Here is a 15308-nt window from a genome sequence, read left to right as displayed (position 1 = left end):
GGTTGGAGGAGCTCGCATTTCTGAGGCTCCCCTCAAACCTGAAGATGACCCTGAGAGTAGATTATCTGTCTTCCTTTTGTGTCATATAATTGCACTGTAAATGTTTTTTTTTCCATGTGTTCACTCAGGAGGAGGCCTCATCTATACTTTTCAGAGCTGCTGAAATCCGGCTTGGAAATCATCCTACACTTATTGATGGAGACTGTTAACATCTCCCTTGGGGATGGCAGGCTGCCACCGATATTCAGAGAAACTATATCCTGGCCTAGTCTCAAGATACCATCGCTCAGCATTAGCAGCTGACTGAATGGCCCCTAATCTTGCCTCCCCGTTGCTCTGTCAAAGAAGTGCAGATGGCTGCCACCAGCAAAACTGGCCCAGCTGCTCCCTGCCACCGCCATTTTGTTTCAGAGAGGTCTTGCAGCCAGTTCACTTGGGTTTCTGAATATCTTCAAGGCAAAGAAGGCATCATATCAAAAGACAAAGCCTCACAGAGCTACAATTCCCAGCACTCTGAACAAACTAATAAACTCAAGAACCTAGTCACACAATCTAACAATCCCATTTGGTTTTGGTCTGGGTTAAAATTCTGCTTGTGTGGTAAAACCAGCTGGCTTTCTTGCTTTTCAGAAAACCCCACAGGCTTGGACGCTGTCCAAAGACATCTAAAACAAATGGCCTGTATGGAGCTAACTGTGATCACGATAAACTGTTCACACAGCAGGTCGGTTCTTCATGGCGCAAAAGCTGAACATGGCCTGAGAAGAAGCAGCCTCCCATCAGGTTTGAACAAAGAAGAGCCTCTTAGCCCATGACAGCCAGAAGGACAACTGTTCAGAGAACAATTCATTTGTTGTTGAGATGGCCTCTGAAAGCTGGTCCAGACTCTAAGTGGCCATGCCAAGAATCCAAACCAGTGTTCTTCAACCTATAGTCCCTTAAGCCAGAAGCTGCATCTGAGGGCATGAGCTCAAGCAGGGGAGAGAAAACCTTGTCAACTCATGGGCAACCTGCAGTGGCAGGGAGCACAAGTCAGTCCTGGCAAAAGTGGGTGTGGAAAAAAGAGGGCAGAGAAATAGATGTGACTCCTATCTTAGTCCCAGATTGTGCAGACATTTCTACCAGTGTTCAAACAAACACAACCGGAAGCCCCAGGAAACTTACCTTTGTGCAAAATGGGGACGGTCAGGGCTTTGCCTAGCAGGCTACATTCCAGTCATGGAGAAGTCAGATGTTTTTCCACCCACTGCACTCATGCACCCTGCCACTCACATCTTTCTCCATCCTCCACCCATGGAACCAAAAGGCATTAATTATCACAGTTCAAGGGCACATTCCAGCCAGGCAAAAGTTCTCAAAGGAAAAAGTGCAGCTGGGCTGGTGAGGAATGCAGCTTGTGGAGAGTTCTGAGGTCTGGATAGAAACTACCACCGAGAGTCTGGAGTGCAAGAAAGGGTTTATGTTCCATTGACAAGACAAAGGCAGAAGATCAGGTTTCTGGTATTTATATGGTACCTTGGCCAATTCAGGGGCCTCATACTGTTGGCCAATCACAGCGGACAACATCATGTATCATTACATGATTCTACATTAGGCTCCACTCTTGGGATGTCACTTTATTACACCAGCAGGTCCCTTCACATGCTTGGGTTTCATGCTGTAATGAAGCAGTTATAAGCATGTTTACTCAGAAGTAATTCCCACTGCATTCAATAGGACTTATTCCCTGAATAGTGTATAGAGAACTGAGCTTTCTTTCTTTCTCTCTCTCTCTCTTTCTTTCTTTCTTTCATCTCTCAGAGGCTTCCAACTGGTCAGGGCTGGGGGGCAAGTAAATGTCCTGGGATGGCTAACATAGCTCTATACATGCATTCTGCTTCCACTCTAGTCAATCAGCCAATCAAATAATTGCGCTAAGCCCTGGCCTACTTTATTTAATATTTTTGGTTCCACCTTTTGTCCAAGGAGCTCAAGATGCTGTAAATAAGTTTCTCTCCCCTTTCCCCGCCTTATTCCCAGTATAATCTCCTAAGGTAGGTTTGGCTGAGAGATAACAACTTGTCTGAAATCATCCTATGAGCTCCATGGCGATTTGGACATGTGCCTCCCCATTCCTTGTCCAATATTCTAACCACTACAACCACACTGGCTCTACTTGGCACTGCTTATCCTGCCAACTATACTCTGAAGTAAACGGCTTTCTAATTACTGACATCAGGTGACAGTCTCTCAAGTACCAAACCTGCTCAGAAAATCACACTACTAGAGGAACTCCACTGTCCCAGTCTAGGTATCAGCTCTAGATCTGCTACTGAATGTTTGCCAGGCTCTGGATATTGGACTGGGACATGATGGGATCAGACACCATCAGGTGTCACCATGAAGCTGAAGGAGAAAAGCTGCCCTCAATTTTTTCTAGAGCAAGACAGGGAACTCTCCAGATGAGGCATAGGCAAACTCAGCCCTCCAGATGTTTTGAGACTACAACTCACATCATCCATAGTTTTAACAGGACCAGTGGTCAGGGGTGATGGGAGTTGTATTCCCAAAACATCTGGAGGGTCGAGTTTGCCTATGCCTGCTCCAGATAGTGTTGGACTACAGTTCCCATGAGCCTCAGCCAACCTGCTCAATGGCCAAGGAAGTTGGGAGTTATATTTTTTAAAAAAATTGGGAGGCCACAGGTCTCCAATCCCCGGTGGCTCAGTTGGTAGTGCATGAGACTCTTAATCTCAGGGTGGTGGGTTCAAGCCCCACATTGGGCAAAAGAATCTTACATTGCAGAGAGTTGGACTAGACGCTCTTCATGGTCCCTTCCAACTCTACAATTATGTGGTTCTGTGGTCTAGAATAACACTTCTTGCCCATCTTCAAATATCTGCAGAACGGCATCCTCCTCAGCTAAATCCTGTCTACTCTCAGTCTGTTTTCTCGTGACAGAAGTGCCAAACTCTGGCCTAGTCACAAGGTTTCCAACATGAGAAAAGGCAGTTGCAATCAACATCTGGGTATGAGATGAGACACCAAGACAGTACTAGTGCACAGGGTAATGGAGGTTGAACAGGACATCCTTCCGAAATGGCCAAGGAACCAGATCAGTGTTCTTCACATCCCTTATAACCAGTTCCCAAAATATGATGCGTGCTACCAAATTCCTTTCCACTCTAGAATGTCAGTCCCACACCCTCAGTCAGATGGCAGCAGCACTTACCTTAATTCCATGCGTCTTTTCTGTGACCCTGACTCAGTGCAACACTATGCGCATAGCGCTCTGGTTCATCTCAACTCCTGATTATGCAAATATTTTTGGGTGACACCCAATATATTTGGTAAATGAAGAAGTACAAGCTTTCCACTAATAGGAGGTGTCAGTTTTCTTCCTTTGCTGTTTCCTAGAGGATGGTTTTGGATTTCACCTGATAGCAAGCTTAACAGAGAGACTGCACAGCAAACTGAATAGTCCTTGTAGACGGTGGTGCAATATAATATGGAGGGGACCTCTCCAGTTGCACGTGACATGTCAAACTGTTTCCAATGGCCTCTTGTCAAAATATGTACATAATAACGATTTTTGAAGTCATTTGAGATCTTCAGAGTGCCATTATTACTAGGATACAGCAACATTTTTAAAAAAGCAGCGGAGGATGAACAGAACAAAGTCAGAGGAAGCAAATATTTGAAGCTTCCAACATTCTAATGGAATGCAAAACAGAGCAACACTTTAAAACATGCAAACACATGAAGCCAAATTTTTCATCTAAGTCTGCCCTGAAATCCCCAGAGTAATCAGCCGACGTGGAGCAAGTTTTATGGAATGGAAAAACCGGTCATTGCTATTTCTCACATGTCTTTTTTTAGTCCATAAAGTACAATGTGCAGTGGGAAAACAAACTCCAGACTGCTTACTCAGCAGCAAAAGCCGTTCTGGGGAATTTATTCTGAAGTCAAAGAAATACGTGATTCGCCTTCAGTCGGCTTTGAACTTCTAGGGACAGACAAATCACCCCGTTTCCAGTCAATGTCACTTCCAGGCATTCACCCACCCACCCACTTTGCTTTCACATTAATCTGCAATTGTTTATAGACAGGGATGGGGGCACTCCAGATGTTGCTCAACCAACATGGCCAGTAGCCAGGGATGGTGGGAGTTGGGAGTCCAACGACATCTGGAGGGCCACAGATTCCTCACGCGTGTTTCGAAAATGAGCAGCACAAAATGTGCATTGTCTACACATTTTGTCCTAAATTGTGCACTCTGGAAAGCATTTTTTTTGAGCCGAGAGAACAGCATCACAAAATTTGGAGAAGTGCAAAATCTGAAGAGTAACTGCGTTCTGATTCACACATTAGCCCAAGAGAAGCTGATCATGTCAGTTCATATTGGAATTTGCACAAAAATAATTCCTCAAGCATCTCTACTTTGATTTGCTTGCTGCGTGCTCATACTTGATAATCATAAGACTCACAATTTTTTAATAAAGATATCACAAGCCAAAGAATTATTTTCTTATTTGTTCAGTTCATCTTTAGGCATGAAGTAGTGACTACTGAGTTGATATCCAGGAAATGGTGGTTATTTCAGATTGATTACTCCCAGTACAAACAACTGCCCTGGCCAAATATCCCCTGTGATCACAACTGGCTATATAGCTTCTGTCAAGACCATTGTTTCCCAAACTTAGGTCTCTAGCTGTTTTTGGACCACAACTCCCATCATCCCTAGCTAGCAGGACCAGTGGTCAGGGATGATGGGAACTGTAGTCCAAAAACAGCTGGAGACCCAAGTTTGGGAAACACTGATCTATTCTAGACCTAGCCTTCTTTGGTCAGGGCATATTCTGGAATCCTCATGGAAGAATAGTCCTCAATAAGTCACCATAGTTTAGTTCGCTCTTGTTCTCAATTCACCGATGTGTAACTGGATGGATCTGGGAGATAACTGACTTGTCAAGAAGGAAGATACTGACTGAGAAGTGGGGCTTGAACCTCCAGGATGTGGGGATTCCTACCTCCAGGAATCTAGTGACTAGCATTCTACGTAACCACCACATTTAAAAAGAAACAAACAAACAAAAAATTGCATGATTTTTAAAACTTTCATTATTTTTTAAGGCTGACCCATGCTGTTTACTATCTGGGATTAACAGTTCCAGAATGAAACTATCACTATCACAGATTACCAATAGTATCTTGGATTTCATTACACGTGCTCAGGGTGCGTGGGTGGAGGAAGATGGCAGAACACCAGCCAGACTAGAAATTGCTTGGAAACTATATCCCCATATCACACATGTGCTACTCTGGTTATAAAGAACAGCTGACTCTAATTAGATGGCACTTTGCACATGATCGGTTGCTTTCTATTTATTCTTTGTCAATGTCTTCTTTGCTTCTTTATTTCCCAGGATTGTGTGCCGAAGCAAAGCACCCTTTGTCTCAAATTAGCTCTTCGCCATTCTCATAAACGTGCATGAGGACAGCAGCCTAGGCAGCCATCCTTTAAGGCTACAAAGCCCATGGTGCACTGCGACCTGCGAGCCAATTGCTATGCATGGAAATAGTGTTGGAAACAAACTGCCCAACACCTGCTACACAGAATGGGAGGAGAGACAAACTGATACTTAAATAACGGAACGGGAGATCGAATACCTCAGCTACAGAAACAGAATATGATCCCAAGAGAGGCCGCCTTCAAGGGCAGTTTCGGTCAGCTCTACAGTGGCTCTCGCTCACCCTCTTTTAATACAGATACATCTTCCTTGAAGTGCCTCCCTGCCATTCCCTAAGAGTGGCAAATCCACTCCATATATTCCATGGTGCCTTCATATTAATCCAGAAACTTTTGTTACACTGAAAAGGCGATGGCAAAATTAAAGTACAATGAAGAAACGAAATTCACCCCCTTTACATGCATCTCACACTCAACTTACAAAGGAAGCGTAACTTAGTTTGCTCATTATGTCCCAGACTTTTTAAAACAACAACAACAACACTTGTACCACAATAAATATGAGAACATGAAGAAAACAGAAATACGCCTTATGTAATGACAGCATCATTCTTCAGGGCATTGCTGGTATATATAATTTTTTTAAAATGGCTTTGCCCACTGAAATTATAGGAGTGCTTGTGTACATCTCCAATGTATTTCACATGGCGGTAGATTGTGTCCCACGTGCACTACTCTTGACATCGCACATGCAAAACTAAATACTGGCATATTCTAATGCACTGTTATTCTTGGCCTTGAAATATTAATTGCTACACTAGGATTTGGCAGGGAAATGCATGTTATATTCCTCTTCCTTATTAATAACATTAATATTAGATGCAAGTCAGGAAGCCTATACCCTTCTCTGATGTTTCATAGTAGCAGGCCTATCTAATAATACCAAGTGCCCTGAATATTCTCCTTATAATTGGATTGCCTTTATGCAATACATAATTGTGCAATTGTTGTTTTGTTGTTCCATGAAATCCAGGTAATTTCCCTCGAGATATCAATCCAGCTTCAGAGAAATTACATGTGTGTGTGTCTGCCCCCCCTCCCAGCAGCACATGAGTAGCCATATTGTATTGCGTTGTGTCCATCGTGTGACTAAATGCTCTGTGGGACAGGGTTGTGCAAGTGCTATGAGCACTTACTGGACAGTCAATGGAACCAACTGATACAACTCTACCTCCCTATGTCATTTTATAAAATTATATTTAAGTATAGTGTTTTTTTAATGCCATTGTTTACATTTTACAGTGATGGCCACTAAGTTGGGTGGCTGTCAATGGCTACCAGCCACGATGGCTTTGTTCTGCCTCCACAGTTGAAGGTAGCAATGCTTCTGAATGCCAGTTGCTGGAAAACACAGAAGGGGAGAGGGCTCTTGGGCCCAGATCCTTTTTTCCGGTTTCCTACAGGCATCTTGTTGGCCACTGTGAGAGCAGGATGCTTGACTAGATGGCCACTGGCCTTATCCAGCAGGCTATTCTTATGTTCTTATGTACAGACCAGGAATACTCTTTTCTTGTGACAGTCTTTTGTTTAAGAACCGGCCATGGTTTGTTTTAACCATGGTTTGTTCAACAAACCACAAGTCGTGTCACACATGAATAAGTAATCCATGGCTTGTTCCTTTGAAGCATGTTTTCCAGATGCTCTTGCCTTGTGCCTATGTGGTTTGGGGAGCAACTGGGATGGGGTGGACAAAACAACAACAACAACAACACAATGGTTAAGCAAGGCCACTGGGTTCAGACATCACACCAAAAACATAGCTAAAGCAGGCCATGGTTCATAAGCCAGCAGCGTACAATGGCTTTACATTGTGGTTTGTTGCCAGGGAACAAACCATGGTTATTCCACTGAGCTGGGTTTCCACGTTCAATAAGCCCCACACTGCCTAAACAAACGGATGGACATTCTGTGTGACCAGAACACTATTGATGCTTACCTTGATGGTTTTTGTAAATTCTATTTGATCAGTAAGAAAATGCAATTCTTTAAATTTAATGCACTTTCCTCTACAGAACTGCAATGCACACCTCCCTTAGTTATAGAATTACAAATGGAACACCAGTGTCACTACCCCCCCAACAGCAAACACATTACGATCCCATGGCAATGCCATAGAGACAGGACATCGTGCTGTAACCACTGGAATGGGGCAAGTACAAGTGCTGAGCTAAGGGGGGAAATCTACATTTTAATTGCTCAGAAAGGTTCTTAATTGCCTTGCAGAAGTTTTATGGCATATTATGCGTAACTATGATTTTATGTTTTATAACTATGGCTTTATCTTTCGGAAAAAACGGTGGCAGCAAAAAGCTAACAAATATACTGATTTAGGATGAACCCATATGACTCCGGAGGGTGTGAAATGGCGCTGATGTCAGAGTAATTTTGTTGGCACTGCAACAGACACAACCACAGATGAATGTTTAACATGACGGATGCGAGGGGTCAAATTCTTCTTGTCTACATGCCAAGTAGGTGGACCCAGCAACTCTTTCACTTTCAATCAACTCTTTCACCCAGATCACTCATTTTTTTTTAATGCTTGCCTACTCTTGTATTTAAAAACTCTTGTATTTAAAAACAGAAGTTGTGATCCTGCCACTTTGGTAGAGAGCTGTGTAGTTCAGTGTCATCTAATGGCTTGGCTGGCAGTGGTTCTCACCAGGTCCCAGGCAGAGGTCCTTCCCGTCACCTGCTACCTGATGCTTTTAGCAGGAAATGCCAAGGATTTAACCCGAGACAGACTCTATGCAAAGCATGTCCTCTAACACTGAGCTGCAGTCCATCTCCCAGAGCACTTGGTTTCAAGTCCAGAGCAGCCTTTAGACTATTCTTCAGAGCAGAGTGGGGACTTGGGGTAGCTTCAGACAAAGCCCCACTATGAAGGCAGTTTATGTGGCATGACATGGAAATGAGTCCTGGGCTTCCACGTCCTCCCCACACTATATGAAGAAATTTAAGTTAGATTGCCAGGAACCTGTGCAACCCAGACTCTGGGAAGACCTCCTCTGAGAGAGAGGCATGGAACTCTGCAGAGAGCCCCAGTGAGGACCAAGGAAAAAACCACTTGAGTCCCAAGGCAGCCTGTGTCTCAGCTCACGGGTGCCTTAGCTGAGGCTTTCCAACAACCCATCCAATCACAGTCTGAGTCCTGCCTTGTTCCCTGATTCTCAGAGGCAGGGTTCTTCTGAATGCCAGTTCCTGGAAACCACAGGAGGGCAGAGTGCTCTTGGGCTCTGGTCCTGCTTGTGGGTTTTCCACAGGCATCTGGTTGGCCACTGTGAGAACAGGATGCTGGACTAGATGGGACATTGGCCTGACCCAGCAGGCTCTCCTTATCTTCTAATGGAGCATCCAGAATAAAGGCAACAGCATACCTGGTGACAGTGATGGCTGGTGACCATTGGCCCTGGAAGGGCAGAAGGCAGGGAGACCAACAGTAGGTGGAGCCAGAACCAATGGTATGCAGGGGCAACTAATTCTAGATTTGTCTCCATCTTCTTCCCTTCTGAGTTCTACAAGGGTCAACACTGAGACTAAGGAGGAGGAAGCTGAAAGGGTGTGCTACCACCTGGACTGCTTGTAAGAAAGAAGGCAGGCAGGTGGCTGTCTGTAGAGCATCTGGTGGAGCAATGCCCCACTTGCCCTGGTGGACCAGCCTCCTCTGCCTGGTTAGGAGCCTAGATTTGGCATAGGACGGCTAGACAGCTCTATTTCTGAGCATCTCCTTGGGCACAAGGGCCTACTCAACGGAAGATAGCAGAACGATGGTTCAGCAGATGGCCAGGAAGATGAAGAGTTGCCAGTGAGGGTATTAGCCTCTTGGTCTCCTCTGGGCCCTTACTGAGTTCCTTTAGCATTCAGCTCACTTGTTCATCTCCAGAACATTTTGGCTCAGTTCCTGCTACAGCTCCCTCATTAGGTGCTGGTCATGGACATAAACTGAGACCTACGCAACCGTGTCTGGCTGCCTATGCAATCTGTCTGTGGCAAAATAATCACTCAGACTGTCCCTGCTTGCATAAGCATTGGTGCTCTACTTAGGCTCCAGTTCACGTGAAAGGCTGTCTGTACAGTGGCGGAAGGAGAAACACGTACCCAGGGCCGACTGCGATTTCGAACTACATGCTGGGTACCTGTTGAACTAGCCCTCAGAGAACCTTAATAACAATCTACATGATGACAAGAGTAAAGGCGGAACATTGCAAACAGCACTAGCCCCTAAATAAATATTAGGAAAAGGAAAGACAAAACCGGAAAGTGTATCCATTTTCAAGCCAGCTCAGGATTACCGTTCTCAGTCACTATGTTATACAGTGAGGTATAAACCCCATGTACAGTGAGGGCACAGGAGCTGCCTGCAAGGAGGCTGCTGCCATGCTTCCGCTGACTGGGAGAGGGGCACTTCAGTGGGGAGGCCAGTGCTGGGTAACCCTTGCTGGGTTAACAGTTCCCTGTTTGGCTCCTTAGCATTATACTAAGGCATCAGTAGGTCAGCGCAGTGCACCAATTGGAGTGTTGGATTGGCTCTGCTGGTGCATCTGCATAGCGCCAGCTTCCCTGCCACTGTGTCCCTCTCCCTCTCGGTAATTAGTAGTGACACCGCTGCCAGGAGGCCAGGCATATGAAGCTGCGCCTCCCTGTAACCACCGTATTTGGGATTCTTTGTACTCCCTTCTGAATCCAGCTGCTCGTTAATGAAGTGCTCATTGCCCCCATCAAATAGCAAGTTCCACCATATTGGAAAGGTGGCAGAGAATTCCTTCCATTCTGTGTGACGAAACGTACCAACCTCTGGCCATAACACAACGATGTGTCATTGTCGGATGTATTATAGATACTGGCTGTTTTGATATTCTAGAGGGAAGCTGTGATGTATGGCTGCTCCTGTCATACAGTTACCAGTCTTTTGAGAAGAAAAGCACCATTTGGGCCCTACTGCTGTGCAGGATGGAAGTGATACATGGAGAAAAGCAGCCTTGACATTGTGCCTTAGAAGAAAAGAAAGAGGTGGGAAACAGAGGAAGGCACCTTATATTGAGCCAGTGTGGTGTAGTGGTTAAGAGCGGTGGACTCATAATCTGGTGAACTGGGTTCGATTCCCCGCTCCTCCACATGCAGCTGCTGGGTGACCTTGGGCTAGTCACACTTCTCTCTGAAGTCTCTCAGCCTCACTCACCTCATAGAGTGTTTGTTGTGGGGGAGGAAGGGAAAGGAGATTGTTAGTTGCTTTGAGACTCCTTAGGGTAGTGATAAAGCGGGATATCAAATCCAAACTCCTCTTCTTCTTCTTTGTCTATCTAGCTCAGAACAGTTTACACTGACTGGCAGCAGCTCTCCAAGGTTGCAGGCAGGTAGTCTCTCCCAGCCTTACCTGGATTCGAACCTGGGACCTTGCGCATACAAGGCAGATGCTCTAAGACTGAGCTAAAACCCTTCCCCTGACGATTGCATTGCTAACATGGAAGATATCAGCAATGCAGAGCAGGTGCTGCTCTTGTGTCTTGGTCTCTTACTCAGACAAATAACAGAAGAGTGTCACATCAAAACCATTTCTAGAATACAGGAAATTAGCTCTTCCCTCCTTTATAATTATAATTATAACCCACTGTGGTACGAGCGAGACAGACACCCATCTTTTCTCTGGGACTGGAGAAAGTAGAAGGCATCAATCTTCCCTGAAATGCTAATTCATTCGGTATAAAAAGAACATTACAAGATGTTATAATTGTTGCAGAAGATTTGAGAGAAGCAGGGAGAGCAGTTGGGTCAGTGAGAAAGCCATTTGTAGCAGGAAAGATGATCTGTAGACCTTTTGGGTTCCCTACTGTTCCAGGGGTCATCCTTTTCATTAACATTTCTGCACCCATGCTTTCATAGATTTTCCAGGCTGGGAGGGCAACTGATTAAAACACATTTCATTCTTTATCTTATTTCACCCATGCCCAAAGTTAACTAAAAAACATTTCACGTCTCCTTCCAAAAGCCTAGTGACCCTGTCAAATCTCATGCCATTCCATTGAACAGGCAAAAATCTGGGCTGAAATGACGGCTCTTCCTGAATCTGGAAATGATTATTAACTGGTTTAAAATACCAACAACACAAAATGCACCGGGTAGGATTCAGCATTTGCCCCTGCCTGCAGTATAATGGCTAGAAAACATCGAAAGCACCGACAGGAAAATGGAGAGGGAGGGAGGAACTCCGAGTGCTTGGAGAAAGATTTATTTTAGGCCCTATGCGTTTCGTAATAATGCCTCTTCAGGGGACATGTTTTGAATAGCAATCCCCACCAAGTGCATAAACTGCTATAGTAACTTTAGTTCTGCCCAGGAAGCTCACACTGGTGGAAAGGCTTCTAAACCAGCAGAGCTATCCCTCTGGCAGAAAGGAGGAAGGCAGTGTACATCTGAAGGCAGCCCTGTATCAGGAAGTTTTTAATGTCTGATGTTTTATTATGTTCAGATATATGCTGTGAGCTGCCCAGAGTGGCTGGGGAAACCCAGCCAGATGGGCAGGGTAAATAATAATAATAATAATAATAATAATAATAATAATAATAATAATTATTACTCCAATTTCTTCTTTCAGCTGAAGCTTACAACAATTTTGAAAACATCGTTATAAAGACAAGGTGATAAAAATAAACTAGTTAAAAGCAATAGTTAAAATACAACAAAAACACATTTAGAACTCAGTATTAAAATACTGATTTACCCTGATAGCAGCCCAACTGACAACATCCTCTGCTTCCTAGTTTTCAAATAGGAAGGTATTTTCCCGCTGGTGGAAAGATAACAAAGATGGAGCCATTCTAAACTCTCTTGAGAGAGAATTCTACAATATGGGAGCAGCCACAGAGAAGGCTCTTGTGTTAACACCACATGATGAAATTATTATTATTATTATTATTATTATTATTATTATTATGTTTCATATGTGGGATCTGCAAGAAAACATTGCAGTGCATAGTGCTCCTGTTCAGAGTTCTAGTCAGTCACATCCTCTTCTGGGATAGACTCCTCCCCTTCCATCTCTATTTTCTCTTCTTCTCCCCCCTGACTTGGTTATTTCCATGCCTATTGAGCACGACTGGAGCCCCCCATTTAGGATATTTTTTCCTAAATGGTTAGGGATTGTTGTTCTTTGGTATTTTTTTTTGCCAACCTTGGAATTTCCCCTATTCCTGCTAAAACCTCCCTCTTGTGTGTATGGATGGAGCCAAGAACCAATTCACTGCTATTCATTATTATCCGTTGCATTACGCACTCACTCAGGAAGCAAATAGGATTCTTCCCTTTCTTGGATTTATGCTGACAAAACCAGGAAGCGTAATGATGCAACCGTGGCTGAAAGAAACATCTAGTGACACGACGAACAGAAGAAAGTTTTCTGGAGGAGAAAGGCAGGGTGTAGCTTGCCGTTTGCCAAGCCTGTGAAATTTTCACTGAACATATGTTTCATATGGAACATATTTCCATGTTCTCACTGAAAATGTCAGTTTCGTACTGATATAATTCATCTCCATAATGCCTGTTCAAATACGGCTTGACGGAAATATGTTCAAGCCTGCTCCCGTAAACCACAGTGGAATAAGGCATAACCAGAACAAATAAAGGAGGGAGAAAGGTGAAGTCTGTGTCCCCAGGTGATCTTCCTAGAGCCCCTTTCAAATTACCAAGGCAAATGACTGAAGGAAAGTAAAAAACAAAATTCTTTACACCACAAAAATATATCCACCAATGTACGGTAAACTCTGTAAACACACACACACATTTACAGTCACATAGAAATTTAAGACGTATCTGAAAAGACACAGTGCACTGAAGTCAAATAATCATTAAAATGTGACTGAAGTTTTGAAACCAAACCGCTCCAGGAAGAAATGGTAACGACACTGAAATAAATACACAATTTGGCAAGAAATGAAGTTTACTTGGAGGGAGAAATTATTGCAAGCCGTTCTTTCTCAGATAAATGACCAACTGCTACAGGATACTGGGCCACAGGGAAAGGGAGCAGGGCTGATGAATTTTCACTGGGACTTGAAAATATATACCGCAAACTTAAGATTGGAAAAAATAAGAAATCGGGAGAAATCAAAATGGAAAGTTTCGCCCAGCCCTCCTGGATACCTCTATCCAGCTTGGTGGATCTCATGCTGTGCAGGCGTGTATTTTTTTTAATTTTTTTTTAACTTGAAGGGAGCCCAAGAGTGTTTGGGCTGAGTGCATGAGCACAACAGATGCCACAGCATATGCCCCATTCAGCCTGATGAAGAGGCACATTTAGTGACTCCTACAAATGGCCGCAGTTGTAAACTGTGGTAGCAAGCTCATTGCAAACCTGCCTTGCGCTGGAATTTTGTGCCAGCGAAGTAAGGACAGTTAACAAGGAAGCTACAGCCTTGAGCCGTGATTCTATAGAAGTTGGTGGGGTTGTTTAAACTTGGGGAAATAAATGCTAACTTTCTAAGAGACGACGAGAGAGAGAGAGCATGCACAGAAATGAGTGTGTTTTTGCATTCTTGGCATAATGCAATTGAGCGCCAAGATTGTCAGGATGCTGAGTTTTGCGTGGCAAATCCCCTCCCCCCTAGTGAAATGAAGACACAGGACACTTTATTTAAGGTTAATGGGCGTAAAAGGCCACAACTTTATTGATTACAGGATTTGAGAGGTATTGGGCTTAGGCATTGGTTCCTATCGACTACCCGGCTTCAGCCCAATTGCATGAAGACCAGGAAGGGTTAACCACCAGCTGGGGGAGTCCTGCTGAAGTATGCCAACTAGGATCCCCCGGGTGTCACAGCTCGGGGGCGTGCCTTAGGCCCACACCTCCATAGGCTTCGGACAGGGCAACGCCCCCCGGAGTCCTTTACCAGACTACCCTTTGCTTTGGGGGAAGGTGATGACGTTTCCTTTCCCCCTTCATTTGCATAACAATACCCCTGCCAATGCCTAACCGCCAATACCGGGAAAGTTGTGACATTTGCTACGAGGTAGGCGAAAAAACCAAATGGCTGGTGCCAATTTGCCAAGTGGAAAAATTCCTACCAGGCCCCTTGCGGTGACCAACCGGAGTCCATAGCACGTCAGAGAGCTAAACCTAAGGGAGGGCGGGATGGGAAACCGAAGCAGCTGGAATGGGGAAGAGAGGAAAGTCCCCGGGCGCGCCAGCCTTAAATGATCCAGGCCACGCCTCCCCCGCCTGCCGATTGGCTGGCCAGGGCGATGACGCACCCGAGGATTCCCCTACTCTCGCGGGGGCTGTCGGCCAGACCCCGCATGCGTGGGGAGGGGGTGGGCCCACAACCCCACCTCCTCTCCAGCTCGGAAGTGGCTTTATCAACCAAACTGACTACACTTTTTTTTGGCACAGAACTGTGGAATACACATCTAGCAACCAGTGCATAGGAGGGAAGTGGTTCTTCTTTCTTTTATCTACTCAGAACAGGCATACTCTGTGCCCGCAGGGAGGAAAAGGCGATGGGAGATGAGGCAAGGTGGCTGCTCCAGCCCAGGAGGTGCAGTTCATATGCTCTCTTTTCAGCTGGGACTTTGATTACAGCCCTGGCTGTTTGACTTCTGAAAAGGTTCACTTGTTTGTTTTGTTTGCAACTGTTCCCATCTGTCCAGTGCCGTTGGGTTAATGCTGATCTATGTTTGCTAGTTACAATGCCTACTCATATACGAACATGCCAAACAATGGTGGCTTTGGAACACAGGCAGAGGCAGACAAGTTAGTTGCAGGCTGTTTTAAACAACAGCATGTGCTCCTGTAAAATGCCTGTTTGCT

General features: G+C 44.8%; 1 protein-coding gene and 1 long non-coding RNA gene across 9 annotated transcripts in view; both read right to left on the bottom strand.

Annotated features, from left to right (window-relative positions):
* Positions 1-15308, bottom strand: part of SLC8A1 (solute carrier family 8 member A1) — a 282886-nt gene that overhangs the window by 164382 nt on the left and 103196 nt on the right. The gene's annotated exons all lie outside the window — the stretch shown is intronic.
* Positions 1776-12374, bottom strand: LOC310758842. The gene is made up of 2 exons (XR_014545994.1): positions 3110-12374; positions 1776-2170 (listed from the first exon to the last, which is right to left on the bottom strand). It is a non-coding gene; the product is annotated as an uncharacterized lncRNA (long non-coding RNA).

The sequence above is a fragment of the Podarcis filfolensis genome (assembly GCF_964270895.1).
Source record: "Podarcis filfolensis genome assembly, chromosome: 3".
NCBI lineage: Eukaryota > Metazoa > Chordata > Lepidosauria > Squamata > Lacertidae > Podarcis > Podarcis filfolensis.
The sequence above is the reverse complement of the archived record's forward strand: the minus strand, read 5'-3'. Positions and strand labels throughout refer to the sequence as shown.